Source organism: Ursus arctos, unplaced genomic scaffold, assembly GCF_023065955.2.
Source record: "Ursus arctos isolate Adak ecotype North America unplaced genomic scaffold, UrsArc2.0 scaffold_23, whole genome shotgun sequence".
NCBI classification, from domain to species: Eukaryota; Metazoa; Chordata; class Mammalia; order Carnivora; family Ursidae; genus Ursus; species Ursus arctos.
Window position 1 is genome coordinate 4,203,484 of NW_026622908.1, and position 14,467 is coordinate 4,217,950.

The 14,467-nt window shown below is 52.5% G+C and overlaps 1 protein-coding gene across 12 annotated transcripts in view; it reads left to right on the forward strand.

Moving 5' to 3' along the window:
• Positions 1–14,467, forward strand: part of BMAL1 (basic helix-loop-helix ARNT like 1) — a 100,799-nt gene that overhangs the window by 52,957 nt on the left and 33,375 nt on the right. For all 12 annotated transcript variants that reach the window (XM_057317148.1, XM_048214095.2, XM_026486816.4 and 9 more), the window contains exon 3: positions 13,401–13,529. The gene's annotated coding sequence lies outside the window, so the exon portion shown is untranslated. The remainder of the gene's footprint in view (positions 1–13,400; positions 13,530–14,467) is intronic.

Consider the following 14,467-nt stretch of genomic DNA (forward strand, 5'->3'; position numbering starts at 1 on the left):
ATTAGCCCCTTCCTCTCTCTCGTTCCCAGCTCCTGGCCATCTCCCTGTGTCCCAGCATCTCCTCCCGTGTGCGGCTCAGCCCAGGACACCAAGGACTGGGTCAGGGGGTTGTGTCAGTAGAAGTTTCGGAGGTAAAGAACATGGAAACCTTGCCAGAGAGATGGCTGGGAAGCGGCCTGTGAACTGGACCGACACCACTCCCCAAGGCACTGCCTGTGGAGCTGGCCAACCTGACGGCTTCGTATCATGTGCCCCATATATCGGTGGCTTTAGTAATTGATGCTGTCTTTAAATTCTCCCAAGTAAGAAAATGTTGCTAGTTTGTTGCCACAGCTCTCTCATCTCACGCTTTCTCGAAATTACTTTGCTAGGCACCCAGCAGGTGTTCAGGAAACACTTCAGAGTTTCGGGGAGCCTTTGCTGTTCATAACCACCCCTGCCACCCCCCCCCCCATGGCGTTCTGAGACAATGAAGTGTAAGTCCTGAAGACTGTGTACATTAAGACAGTCCAAAGTCCCTCCTGCTTCCTTCGGGCGATCGGCCGCGCCCTGGCTATCAGCACTCACTTGCTCGTTATCAGAGCGATAGAGTGGTCCTGTGGGAAGGGGCCCCGAGGTCACTGCCCCTGGCCACGCTCTCCTGTGCAGGTAAACCCCATGGGCTGTTCATGACAGGCAGGCAGGCCCCTAGCCCCCTCAGGAACTGGCACACCAGGTGTCCTGCTCCCTCTTTGTGGACGTGTCTGCCTGTTTGAAAATCCTACTTTATTCTAATCGAAATCTGCCTTTGGCTCGGTTTCCTCGTTGACCTAGGCCAGCCCTTTGTAGCAATACAGAACAAAGGTCCGCGGGTGTGGCAAGCTTCCGCTTTTGAAGTCTAGAAGTAGTGCTCATGGACCCCTTCCCCTCCCCTTCCTTACCCCCTTGATCTCCCTTGCTAGGGTTTCTGTTCTCCAGGGCTGTCAGCCATTCCTTCTGTGACAGGACAGTCAATACTCATTTTAGCGACAGGCAACACTGAGTGCTTACCTTGTGTCGCGCGCGGTTCTGAGCTCTTACGTGAGTGTCTCTGTTACTGCCTGCAGCCACTCTGTGGGTACTGTCAATGTCCTCATTTTACTCACGGGGAAACTGAGGAACGGAGGTGCGCTCTTGTCCAGAGCCACACCCGTACGCAGCAGGGCACAGCTGCGGACCCAGGTGGTCTGGCTTGCGCTCTTAGCTGCAGGGCTGTTCTGTCTCGCACCCCGAGCGCTCACAGTAAGCTCGTGGTGCCTGAGGCTGGGGCTGGCCCTACTTTGACTTAGTTTGCGAGAAATCGTTTGAGCGGAGCCCGAGTCCAACCCTTTTCTATGGACACTCCTCAGAGATTGCTTGCACACAGCGGACTGCGGGGCAGAGACCTGAGCACTGTCATCAACAAATGGGTTCATCTGGGCTCTGCCAGGCTCCGTGGGGTCCATTTAGATCAGGGTGACAAATACGAGCTATGTGTATTTTCTTTTCCTGAACATGAAGTCTGATGCAATGGGTTCCTTTTTGAAAGTGCTTAGTCACGGTTTTGTGGCCAGAAAGCAGAGGGAGAAAGGTGCCTAAGGACTGTCCGACGGAACCCCTTCTTCGAGCACCTGGCCCAGTGTTCGGTCTCGCAGGACAGCCCCGGCAGTTGTGGGGTGGAGGGCCCACCTATGGGCTGATGCCCACCTGCCCGGCAAGGCTGGATGGTAAGTGCCACATCCACATTTTCCTGAAATGCAGAAATCAGGAAGAGTTTTTAGAGGTGCAGGAGAGGTAGGAGGTCGGGGCCTGTCTGGCCTGGGCTGGAGGGCTGGCCCTGCCCCTCACCAGCTGTGTAACGAGCAGCCGGTCACTTGTGGTCTCGGTTTCCTTTTCTGGAAGGTGGAAATAACACTGTCTTCTCAGAGGAATGATCTGGAGGTTAATTAAGCAGAGGCAGACATGCCATGAAGCTGTAGTGACTGTTTTGGAATGTTCCCCACACCTGACACCTCAAGGTTTGGTGACCAAGCCCTCGCTCACTGTCTGGCCTTTTCTGCATTTGTGGTGTGGGCTCCAGCCCCTTGGCTGCCTGCCACCTTGTGGAGTGTGGACTGTGGAGGCATGGGCCTTCCGGGGCAGGAAAAGTCCCTGCGGTCACGTTGGTTGTCCCGGCCTGACCCCTGGCAGGTCAGGCTGGGCTCCCGCAGGAGTCTATGACTTCATCAAGACTCTGCTTCCTGTGCCCAGGAACCCCTGGGCACAGGCCACACACTGGCTGAACCCGAAGGGCCGAGAAGCTGGGATTAGACCATCTTTCTTTTTGCTCATTGCTTTTCAGACAGCCTGCACCCCAGTTCTATTTCCTAGAGATTTAAGTAGCAAAATGAGGGACCTGGTCCCCGAGGTGTGGGCCCAGAGACCTGGAGGGAGAGCAGCTTAAAGCAATAGAGAAAGGACTGGATAAAATCTAATTCTGTTGTTACCAAAAATGGGGCCTTGAGCAAGGACCTAACCTCCCTGAAATGTGGTGTCTGTATCTGAAAATTGGGGATGGTAATCGAACTAATCCCTGAGGTTAGGAGGATTAGACGAGATACTGTGGGAGCCTAGCAAAAGGCAGCTGGCACCATGTCTAGCAATTAATCAATATGAATATTAGAATAATTTCCTTTCTCCTCCCCTCTCTACCCCTTCTCCTTTTCTAGTCCTGACTGCTGTTGGTTTCCTATATGGCTTTGGGTAAATATCTTAACCTCTCTTTGCCCCTTTATAGAAAAGATAAGAGTTGAACCAACTGCAGTTTCTGAATAGGTAACGTAGCGCCCCCTATAGGACATCTTGGGAATGAGCAGAGTGATTTGGCTGTCAACAGTGACGGAGGACAGGGCTGTCTGGGGAGAAGCAGATTTGCTAGATGTAACCCATGGAGAACAAAGAATTGTCCAACTTCCTACACACCTCCTGAAGTTCAGTGGGCATTCATGTAGGTGGAACTCTGTTTACAATTATCCGAGCCTGGAATCTGACTCCACTTTAAACATAAACACGTGCAATTTTTGCGTGTTTTAAATATATACTGAATTTTCCAGGAACACAACTACCAAGCATAGGAGGTTTACCTGTTCGTTATAAATAGGCCCAAGCACCTCATCGTATCTCTCATCATGTCTTTTAGAGTAGCTGTACCCAACATTTGCCTATTGTCTCTGTATGCAGTATCTGATTTTATCTACCTTTCCTTCTCTGTATTATAGTTATGGATGTTATGTTGATTGTTTTTGAAATGATAAGTGTGGGTAGGTTATATTATTTACAGGTTTCAAGAGGGTGAAAAGAATGTTAAAAATATTTGTATTGAATCTTTGAAAGTATGAGAGAGGGAGTATGTGTGCCCACATGCATGTGTGTGAGTTAGCTTAGAAATTAGCTGGAGAAACCTTAGAATAGACCTGAAATGAAAAGAAATGGGTTCTTTGAACAAGTTGAAGGGAGACTTAGACAAATGTAGGAAGATTGCTTAAATATATATATACATACATATATATTTTTTTAATTTTTGGAAAGGACTAACAACTAAAAGGAACCAGAGAGGTATGCAACAAAGGAACGGGGTCAGAATATCCTCCGTGGCTCCACTGAGCCTAGGATTTATGTGATCATAGTAAATATAAAAGCCAATATTCATCTACCCCAAATAATTATGTAACTTTGTTGGCTGAATGGGAGGGTAGGTTCCTCTGTGTGCCTATAATGACAGACATAATGGAAAAGAGGTGCCTTTTCCTCTTCCATGGTGAGAAGTGAGTAGATCCTGGTTGAAACTGGAATATCGTGGAGTGATACCATAAGCTGTTGTTCGGAAATGTGGAGGTGCTTCCTGTAACATGTTACCTCTGGAAATGAGCGGGGAACGGGCAGGAGAACCTGGGGACAGATATTTTTCCAATAGCCTTGTAGAACTTTATGAGTCTTTAAACCAGGCCCTAGGGGGGGAAAACTTTAATAAAAAATAAAAATTAAATTTAAAAATATGGTTTCATTTTTCTTAAAATGTCCTTTTACATAAGAATATGTAATGGAAGTCAGAATTTTTAATAGCATCCTTTGTCAGAGAAATAAGGTGTTTTGATGTTTCCCCTGTCCCTTTTAGAAAATATGTCATCTTAAAGAGTCTGAAACATGATTTTCATCATCTCTCTTCATCTTGCCATTCCTGGGTTTTTTTCTACCACTCCCACCTGCACATACTTTTTTTTCTTTTAACATCCATGTGTAGATTTTTAGAGAAAGGAGAACCAGCCAGCCTCCCTGGTCTTTACCATGTTCTGTGGCCTCAGCCTGCACGAATTAATTGTGTGAATTTTGTGAATTACCTCTTCCTATTCTTTAGTTTTCCACTGAGGTATTGTCTTTTTATTGATTCATAGGAGGTTTTATTTTTGGTGTTTTGTTTAATTAGGAAAGGATAATAGTCCTTCCCCTGTACAGAGCTTTTGAGTCAGACTGACCTGGGTTTGAATCCTGGCTTTTTGGCTCATGAGCTAAGAATTTCAGGCAATTTACTTAAGTCTCTGAGAATGAGTTACTGCTTTGAAAACTACATGAAACAACACTGGCACAAAATCCCAGCCCAGTGTGCAGTTTCTGCTGCCACAGCTTTTGCATTGTTACTTTTCTTGTGATCCTTGCACTGAATATTTTCTCAAAAAAACTACCTCCAGAACTCACGCTTTTTCACATCCTTGGACACGTAACACTCCCTTGCTGTAAGCAAAGATCAGAGAAATGAAACTGAAATCACTGAAATAATTGTTTAATTCCTCGCATAGGAATGAAAGAAAACAAGTTGATTCCGTCTGACCTAAAAGAGGAACTTGCTGGGTCATTCCTGGGGTCAGGACACGCTCAGAACAACATCTGAGATCTGGGGCACTGGAGGAAGGCCTTGCGCTTCATTGCAAGATTAAATCGTCTTCCTCAAACTGTGCTCGCCAGGACAGGCAAGTGCACTTCAGAAAGGTTTCCAGTTGTTGTGAGTTGAAACAGAAAGGACCATCTGTTAAACACACAGGCCATTCCCCCAGTGCTCTGGTTGATTTGGGTCGTTGCTGTGTGTTTGGACGTCCCGGCCTTGTAGAAGGGAGGTGGGAGGGGCACACCCTGGCCCTGCCCTACTTCTCCTACTTGGAACAGAGCTTTTGCTTTTCTCCGTGGAGTCCCTGAAGACACAGAGCATGTGTGGGGGCCCAGCTCTCGAGTTGGGTGCATCAGGGTTGGTTCCCTGTTCCCCCTCCTGGCTGTGTGATCTCAGACAAATGGTTGTACCTCTCTGAGCCTCAGTGCCGTCTTATACAGGATGTTGACAATAACACCTTTCCTGAAAGGTCGGGATAAAGACCGAATCAGCCCCCTCCGGGCTAGCACCATCCTCAGCATGACTGACACTCAGTAACTGGGAGGTGGTCTCCGCTCCAGATGGGCGGGTGGCCGTGCAGTCTGTGCTGTAACCTAGACGTCTCGCGGGCCGCTCACTTAGCAGCTCCCCAACAGCAGCTGCTGGCTGCTAGGTGGGCAGCAAGAGTTATCACACCGGGCATGCAGCCTGGCAGGTGGAGCTCAGATTGGACTTCCACTCCCTGCGGCCCCATATCCAGGGGCCTTTGTGCAGTTCATGGACCAGCTGTTGCCCCTCATGCCAGAAAAAATCAGGAAGCCCGGTTCACTGTTCCCCCAGAATATGCCAGGAGTTGCCAGCAGCTCACATGCATATATGTGCACGCTCTCACGCACGCGTGCGCACACTCACTCCCACACACGCATGTGCAAGCTCACATGCAGGCAGGTATGCACACTCAACACGGGCCTCTGCACACACACACAGCCCCACTGCCCCCACATGTGCCTCCACACACAGGTCCCCCTCCCCACAATCTCTTCTCAACCCTGCAGCCAGGCTCAACCCCAAGTGGGAGCCTGTCACCCCCCATTGCGCTCAGAGTCAAAGCCAAGGCCATTACAGGGGGCTGCGAGGTACCATGTGGTCTGGGCCCACTCTGGTCCAGGGCTGGTCCCCTGACGCCCCGCGGCTCCCTCTCTGCCTCTGTGCCGGCTCTTCCTGGCCTGGAGTGCTCCTCCCTCCACGCCTCACCTCCTCAGATCCTGACTGCCTCCATCTCCGGAGCTCCTCCTGCCCTGACTCTGACCTCTCTCCCTAGCACTCACCACCTCCCAGCGTCGTTTACGTACTCGTCTCCTTTGCTTGCCTCCCTCACCAGAACGTATACCAGATGAGGACAAGGATCTTTGTGTCTTCACCCGCAGTCCTGTTGTGGGGACCGGTACCTGGCACTTGGATGCCCTCAGCAAATATTTGTTGAAAGAGTAATGAATGAATGTGGACGCACACACTAACAGTGTCTTCATTATTACAACATTGTCCTCAATTGAAATTTGACTGCCACATGCAATTTGCGGTGGAAATTTACCCAAATTCTCTACTCTCTCCCCGTACAAATGACCTGGCATATGTGGGTACTCAGGAAACGGCCTTGGATGGATTGCTTTAGGGCCTTGGGCCCGTGGTAGCCATCTGAGGCCTCCGTCCCTGTCAGCCAAACCTACGGTAGGTGGGCCGTAAGGGGGACATCGACCTCCCTGTACCCCAACACCTCTGGGGTGTCGCTGTCTCACCCCAGAGCCCCCGGGGCGGCAGCTGTCAGCTGTGGTGCCCATCTCTGTAGGGAAATCACTGGACTGTGCCCTCTCCGTCTCAACTTCCTGGGCAGCTTCAAGGTTCTGTTATTATCCCAGTGACTTCCGTTTCTCATGATCCTATTCCCAGCTTTCTGTAGGAGGAGCTATTTCTCTGTATTTTGGTTTCATTCAAGTAAAACGAAGGGGTTGGACTCAAAATACTGCTCAGCCTTCCACTTGTTAGGAGTCCTCAGTGCTTCCTGCTGCAAAACGCCGGCCTCTGGGCTGTTCTCCGGCCCCCCTCCCCGCCCCAGCCCCAGGTCCCTTTCTCCAGCCTTTCCCCAGGCCCCTCGTGGACTCCCTCGAGGTCCCCAGAGCCCGCCGTCCTGGATCCCTTCGGTGTTCAGTGCCTTTATGTCCCACTGCCAGCACTCCTCTGCCAAGCCCACATCCTCGGCTCTTACCATTTCTGAGCTCCTTCATTTCAAAATTTCTCTTCTGAGTTTGTTTTCTTTGATCTCAAAGCTTACCTTTCCACAGCCTTCTACCCCTCCTCTTCCCACCAGCGTGAGGCATCCCTCTCAATGAGCAGTTAACCTGATGAGCATTCTCAGTGTTTTTCAGATATGGAGCTCATTCAGTCTGTGAGGGGGCCCCGTCCTCCTCTTACAGGTGAGAAGCTGCAGCTCCCAGAGGTCAGGGAACTGGCCCACGACACACAGCTCGTAGGTGGCACAACTGGGATTTGAACCCAGGTTGTCTGGCTCCAGAGGCACTATACTCACCAGTGCCCTGTCCTCCCTTTCCATGTGCCCATCATCTCACCCTTTCGTCCACACCCTGCCTGCCCCTTGCCAGGGGGAGAATAGCAGCCCTTGCCCTGCTCCTGCTGATGGAGGTCCTGGGGCCCTCACAGCCTGGTCCACCGACTCTGGATAAGCGCCCGCTCGATCTTCTTCCCATGGTATCTCAGCCTTGCCCCCATTCTCAAAGAAGGCATATATCCCTTTTCTTCTCTGAGTCTTAGCCCTCCTTGGGGCCACCCCTGCTGCCTGTCCTAGCCTGCTTCCATCCACACAGCCCTAACCTGAGACTCAAAGCTCCTTCTAGGGCACCCCATCTTTGACTCTGCTCTCCCTCACAGAGGGGGTTTGACTATGAAATAACAGCAGTGCATCCTTTCGTTTCCTTTAGAACAAGATGCAGATGTTTTCCAGATCTTTCTTCAACTTCAGGCAGTAAGTTTCTTGGTGGCCAGTGTTCTTCCCTTAAGTCTTTAGGGCCAGGCTCTCTTATTCTCTACATTTAAAAAAGAAGAAGAAAGGTTCTCCTTCCTATACTTCAGTGATAGACTTGGCAGAGGGCTAAGATGGCGTCTCTTTTACGTTCGTTCCACAAACATTTACTAAGCACCGCGCTGGGCTAGGTGCATGCTCTGTGCCGTGACGTCTACAGATGTCTCTGAATCCCTCTCACCGCCCTCAGCAGCCCCTCAGGAGACCAGAACGCTGTAGGCTCTCCTCCCATCGATGGTATTGGAGATCTTTTCCACGAGAACCAGCCTTGGTTTCATCCACGAAATATCACAGGATTTACCGATCCTGCCCCCACGAGACTGTCTGAGCTGGCCCTCCAAGCCGCGTGCTTCCAAATGCATCCTCCTTGCTTCGTGTTTGATTTCAAGATTCCCAAGCCTCTAGAGCTGCCAGGAGGACTGGTACACAAGTACCACAAACAGGGCTCCCCGGGCCCCTGCCAGCCACGGCACAGCTGCTCTCCCTGGCTCAGAACGGACTTCCCACCCCCCAGGCCCCCAGGCACACTTCTGCAGCACCTGGTTCAAGCCTCACCGCCTCCCTCGTTCTTTCTCCTCCCCTTACCCCACCACGCACACACCAGTTTACCGATAAGCTAATTATTTTCTCTCCCACTCAGCTCCTGTGCCTTTCCTATGCTTCACAGCCAAGGAGGGCTCTCCTTCCTCGAGACACTTGACTGCCACCTGCTGGGAATTTGTCAGAATGGCTCCACAAATCTCTGCCCCTTGGGCAAGAGCAGAGGCGCCCCCCCCCCCACTCGTGCAAGGCGGCTCGAGCAGCTCTAAGCATGGCCTTGCCTCGCGCGCTGAGCATGCTGTCACATCTTTATCTAGACCCTGTTTCTCCAACTAGGTTGAGGGACTCTTGATTAGACTGTGGATTAGGACTGTGGATTCCTCTCTGTGTCCCCAAGGCCCCAGAGGCTAGAGAAACGCTTGCTGAATGATCCCGAGGCAAACACCTGTTACCTTAGGCGCAGGGTATCTGGTCTCCCTGGTGAACATTCTCTAAGTGCATCTGTAGCGAAGCAAGGCAGCTGAATCCGCACAGGCAGTCAGGGTAACCATGGAGGGCCCGGGGGGACTTGCGGTGGAGACAGAGCCCCTCTAGCCTCTCGCCCCTGCTCAAAGACCACCACCACTGAACGGACCAGAGCAACTCCTCATGCATCCCCTCAGTAAACCTGGAGCTGGGCACCAGCAGCACACAGCGGAGAATGTGGCGGAGGGGGCCAAGGGCCACCTGCCATGGCTCTCGGGGCCGGGGAGGGAAAGGACTTCTGGAACACGTCTGTGCCCAGGGCCAGCCCGTGAAGGCTGTAGGATAGCAGGAATGGCCACGCAGGAGCCCTTACGGGCAAGTGTGGGGTTGAGGGGAAGCAGATCAGGAAGCAGACAGCTAGTAGACAGGGTCACCAAGGGTGCCCACTCACGAGCCTCCGTATTTTCCAAGCCGTGCCCTCTTATTAAGCCACATCATCAAAAGCCACTGCCCCAGTGACAGCCTGGGGCTTCACAGGTGGTGGTAACAGAACACCATCAGCTCTCACACCTGAGGGAAGGGGCAAGAGGGGGGCAGCCTTTCACTGAGGTCCCGTTAAAAGGGGAAGCACTCTATTCTTTCACAGGGCTGGTTTCCTCAGAGCCATTCGGCAGCGCATGGCTCTGGTCCCGTTGAGAGAGCCTCCCCGACCAACACGACAGCCCTGACTACTTGGTCTGTCCCCGTGAACTGACAGGAAGTGCTTCCCAGCCAGTGTGAGGGTTGAACGTTTCCTTCTCCGCCCCGCCTGTCAGGAAGCCCAGAGACTGCGTGTTGGTTCAGGTTCTGTGGCTCTCCAGAACTTAGGACTGCTTTTTCGTATTTCCCCGCAGGCCTTCCCCAGGAATGCTTGTTTTGGGGGGGGGGGGTATTGTACTTCGTGGGGGTGGTCCTGGAGGCAGGCCTGGCAGTGGTGCGGTCGTCAGAAGAGCCAGCATGGGGCCAGATGCAGGTGGGTTGCCGTCCCCACTTGCTAGCTGGGCCATCTTGAGCAAGAGAGCTTCGCCTCCTCAGTCCTTACCTGGAAAGTCGGGATGATGAGCGTAATAGGTTATTGTGAAGCTAAAACGAGTCCAGCGGGAGCACCTCTGGACCCTTTCCCTCCTCCCAGATCAGGGGCTCCGTCTGTGCTTCCTTTGTCCTGCCTGTGTCTGTCGGTCCCCTTAGGCTGAGGGATAGACACAGCAGAGGAACTAGGTGACCGCCTGTCCTGGTTTGTCTGGGACAAAGGGGTTTTCTGGGAGGCAGGACTTCCAGTGCTAAAGTGGGAAGGTCTGAGGCACACAGAAGAGTCGGTCACCCTAGAACACACACCGTCGCCATCTCAGTGGCTGAGAGGAGCAAAGGTTTATTTCTTCCTCGTGCTGCTGTCTATCTGGGACCTCGCCAAAAGGAGGAGCCTCTCTCCAGGAAATTGCCAGTCTCGGCACAAAGGAACTCATGGTAAAAGTTCTGTTCGAAAGTCGAGGCTGTCCCTTCTGCTCACATTCATCAGCCAAAGCCAGTCCCATGGCCGGGCCTGACACTGGGGTGTCCTGCAGACCGTCCGTGCGGGGAGGGGCAGCTAACAGTGTGAACCGTAACGCAGTCTACACGCCCCCACCCCTTCTTGTGCACTTTGGGGTGCTGGGTCAGGGAGGAGGGAAAGAGAGAGAGATGCCCGGCTGCCATCGCTGGTCTTCACTGCGGTCACCCTGCTGTAGATGACATACGTCAGCTGTAGATGACATGGCTTTCTCAGGGGATGCTCAGCCTCACCCCGCTCTGCTCAGAGGAGTAGCTCGGTCTGCTTTTGGTGCCTAATAGTGGCCTCACGCTGCTCAGCTGCCGAGATGTCTCTGCAGGGGCAGCTGGGGCTGGGGCTTCTCTTCTAGCCCCCTTGCTCCTCTGTGTGGGGCCCCCGAGAGTCTTCTCCCTGAGCTCCAAGGAGAATGAGGGGACAGAGGGGGGACCAGAGGCACCAGCAAGTTATCCCCAAGCACACTGCACAAGTCCCTTGGTGCCTTGCTTCCTCTGACATCTGGTGAGCCCCCCTTGTTTGGAAGTCTCCAGCTGAGAAGTGGGCACACACGTGGCTCCCGATTCCGGGACCACAGGCCAGGCTCTCCCGAGAGTGTCTTCCCTATGTGTCACTTGGATGGCAGCACCAGGGCTGGCCCTGAGCTCCTCGTGGCAAGGACCTCTTTCCCGGTTACCTGTGGTCTCTTGGAGCCCTCTCCCTGGGCTCAGTTCTCTTTTGGAAATAGCACAGAGGTTTTTTCCTTGTGTTGTTTCATTCATTGTCTTACATCAAAGAACACCTTCTTGGAGAGAAAACAGTTTTCCAGAAATACTTGTCACAGCCGATTCAGCTTCCTTACTTGGTCCAAGCATATAAGAAAGGCCTGCTGATTTTTTTTTAAGATTTTATTTATTTATTTGAGAGAAAGTGAACAAGAGAGAGAGCACAAGTGGGGGGAGGGGAAGAGGGCAAGCAGACTCCCCACGAGCAGGGAGCCCAAAGCCAGGCAAGGCCTTCTGATTTTGGTTTTGCAAAATATAGTGCCAAAATTTATGTTAGCGTTCATTATTTCTATAAAGTAAATTTTAAGTCTTGGAACAATTGGTCCGAAGCAGAAATTTCACATGGAGTTTGGTACTGAGAACCTTCATCTACGTTTCGGAGAAGTGGGGGAAAGAGCGGGTGTGGTATTGGGAGCCCCCTAACAGTGAGATCATGGGGCAGAGGCGGAGAGGCCACAGGTGTGACGAGAAGGGTCAGAGCAGCACGAGCAGAGCCAGGAGGCCTCTCTGAGGAGGTGCCACCTGAGGGCAATTGAATGGAAAGCAGCAGTTCACCAGGTGACCAGAGGGTCAAGGGAGCCACGCCTGCAGTGAGCGCAGTTGAGGCCACGTGCTCTTGAGAACTTAAGTGTTCCGGCGGCCGAGCGCTTTGGGTGTCAGATGGGCAGGCCAGGGCAAGACGGGACAGGACGCAAGCGAGCAAGCACATTGTGGAGGTTTGCTGTTTCCTGGTAGGGCACTTCTGGAAGCGCAGTAAAGCCACTGAAGTGTTTTAAACAAGGGGGTGTCCTATCTGGGACCAGAGCATAGAGGGGCAAGTGTAGGGAGGAGAGCAGCCTGGATGGAGGCAGTGGCCAGGGGACAGAGGGGAGCGGCTGGGTCCATTTGTCAGAGGGCTAGTGGGGTGAGGGAAGGAGAGGGCGCCCACGTGGGTCCTAGAGTGCTCATCTGGGGGCTGGAGAAGAGCGTGGGACCTGTGTGGGGCATCAGACCGAGGCGGGGGGGGGCATATGGCAAGTGCTCGGGCCCCACTGCCCTGGGGACTTGGGGTCCGTAGGCTGCTCCCTGGGACTGGAAGGCCAAGATCCTGTCACGCGGTTTGCACGTGTGCAGACTGGCTGGCTCCCGAGGCAGCGAGGGTGTCTGAATCGGACTGTGGAGAGGAGTGAGTTGGGAGGACAAGAGCAGCCCTAGTCCTGGACACAAGCCCCAGGTAGCCCAAGGGCTGTAAGACGTAGCCAGTGGAAGGTGTCACGCTAGGACTTCTGCTGCAGAAAGGTCAGGAAAGGCCCATTCACAGCCTGAGTGTTGCCTCCTCAAGGCAGCGCCGGGAGGGAGTAGGAGGGCGGCACTGCCCTCTTCCCGTAGAGCCAGTTCTTCCGGACGCAGCGGCCACAGGGCCACGCAGAGAGCCCCGTCCCGCCCGCGGCAGGAGGCAGGGCGGCAGGCCATTCTGCTACCTGGCGTCCCCTCGCCCCTGACTGTGCCCTGACTGTGCGCCCGCACGGTGCTCGGGCGTCTTACCTTGCTCCCAGCGCCCTCGGACGTGGGCCCGGGCACGTGGGGCTTGACTTCACGTGTCCTGGGGCCCGTTTTCCGTGGTTGCTTGTTGTCTGCATTCAGGCGGCTCGCCTGGGAGAGCGTGCGGCTGGCCTTGACCGTGGTGCGGCTTGCGGAGCCCCTGCGCCCTCCTACCGTGGGACCTCCCGAGCGTCCTCCTTGAGTCTCTCTGCCTCCGTCTTCTCATCCAGACAGTGAAGAAAACCAGCGGATCTACGGTGCCTGACGCCAAGCGCGCACTCTAGAAATGTTCGCTATTCTATTGCTCGACTGGTCGGAGAAATGAAAAGTCCGATTACCTTCTTTCTCTTAAGGCCGCGTCCGAGAATCCATGTTTAATCATTGCAGAGGCGCTGTTTTCATAGCAAGGCTCTCCTGCCAGACTCCTTGCTCGTGCTCGCAGTGCAGTTGAGCAGGCGGCTGGAGGCTGGGACGGGGGGTGGTTCCGTGTTTCTCCCCCAAGTGACCTGTGTGGGTTTTCTTCTCTTGTGGGCCCCCCTGTAGGTTTCTGGAAGAAGCTGACTGCCTGAAAGGAAACTACAAAACATGAAAATCGCTTTGAGGTGACCCATACGTCCAGTGGCCCCTTACTCCTCCCAAGGTGGATCTGAGCTCTGAGAACTGTCGCTTCAGGTAACAAAATCGCACCCCCAGCCCCCACCTGCTATCATTGACGGCTTCCACGGTAGTCCTTTAAGGAAGTGTGGCTTCTGCCCACGGCCCTGAGACTCGGGAGAGCCTACCTCCTGCAGCAGTCTGGCTGTTCCAGCCTACCTCCTGCAGAGGGCATGGGGGCCTGAGGTGGCATCCCGTGTCTGACAGGTGGCCCAAAGCCTCCTGAGAGCCTGAGGGGAGGACTCTGCACTCCTCCCTGACCTACTTCTCTTCCCGTCCGTGATAATGATAACTTCTAGCAGCCGCCCGTTAGGGCCTTTGATGTGACTAAATGATTATAAAATGCTTCTCAAAGAATAAATTGGAATAACCAGGAAATTTCTGAAAATGAAAAGTCATAAGAGAAAAAAGGTTTGTTCTACCTAATAGTAAAATATATTATGAGGCCACAATAATAAATAGTGTAGTCCTGGATTGGAAGTAACTAGATCAAAGGAACAGAATAGGAAGTCCAGAAATAGACAATAAACCAGTAAAGGTGGCGTTTCAAATGGTGGGTAACAGAATGTCCGGTCTAGTAAATGGTGGCACTGTCACCTATCCACTGGAGGGAAAGAAGTCTCCAACCTTAGGTAGTATACCAAAAGTAATTTCCAAAGGGATTAAGAGCTAAATAAATTACAAAATATGAGTAAAGAGGGTATTTATATTTGGGGTGAGAAAAGGGCTTTTTTTTTTTTTTAAAGATGTCACTTTTAGTATCTCATACAAATACTGTAAGCCAAGTTAAAAGGCAAAAAGGGGGAGGATATTTATGACCTGTGACAAGGAATGAATATTCCTAATGTACAAACTTATTCATTCAACATCTATTTAATGAGTACTTACTACATGCTAGAAAGTGTTCCAGGCTACTAGGGTGCGAGTCGTGAACTAAACAAAATCCCTGCTCTTCT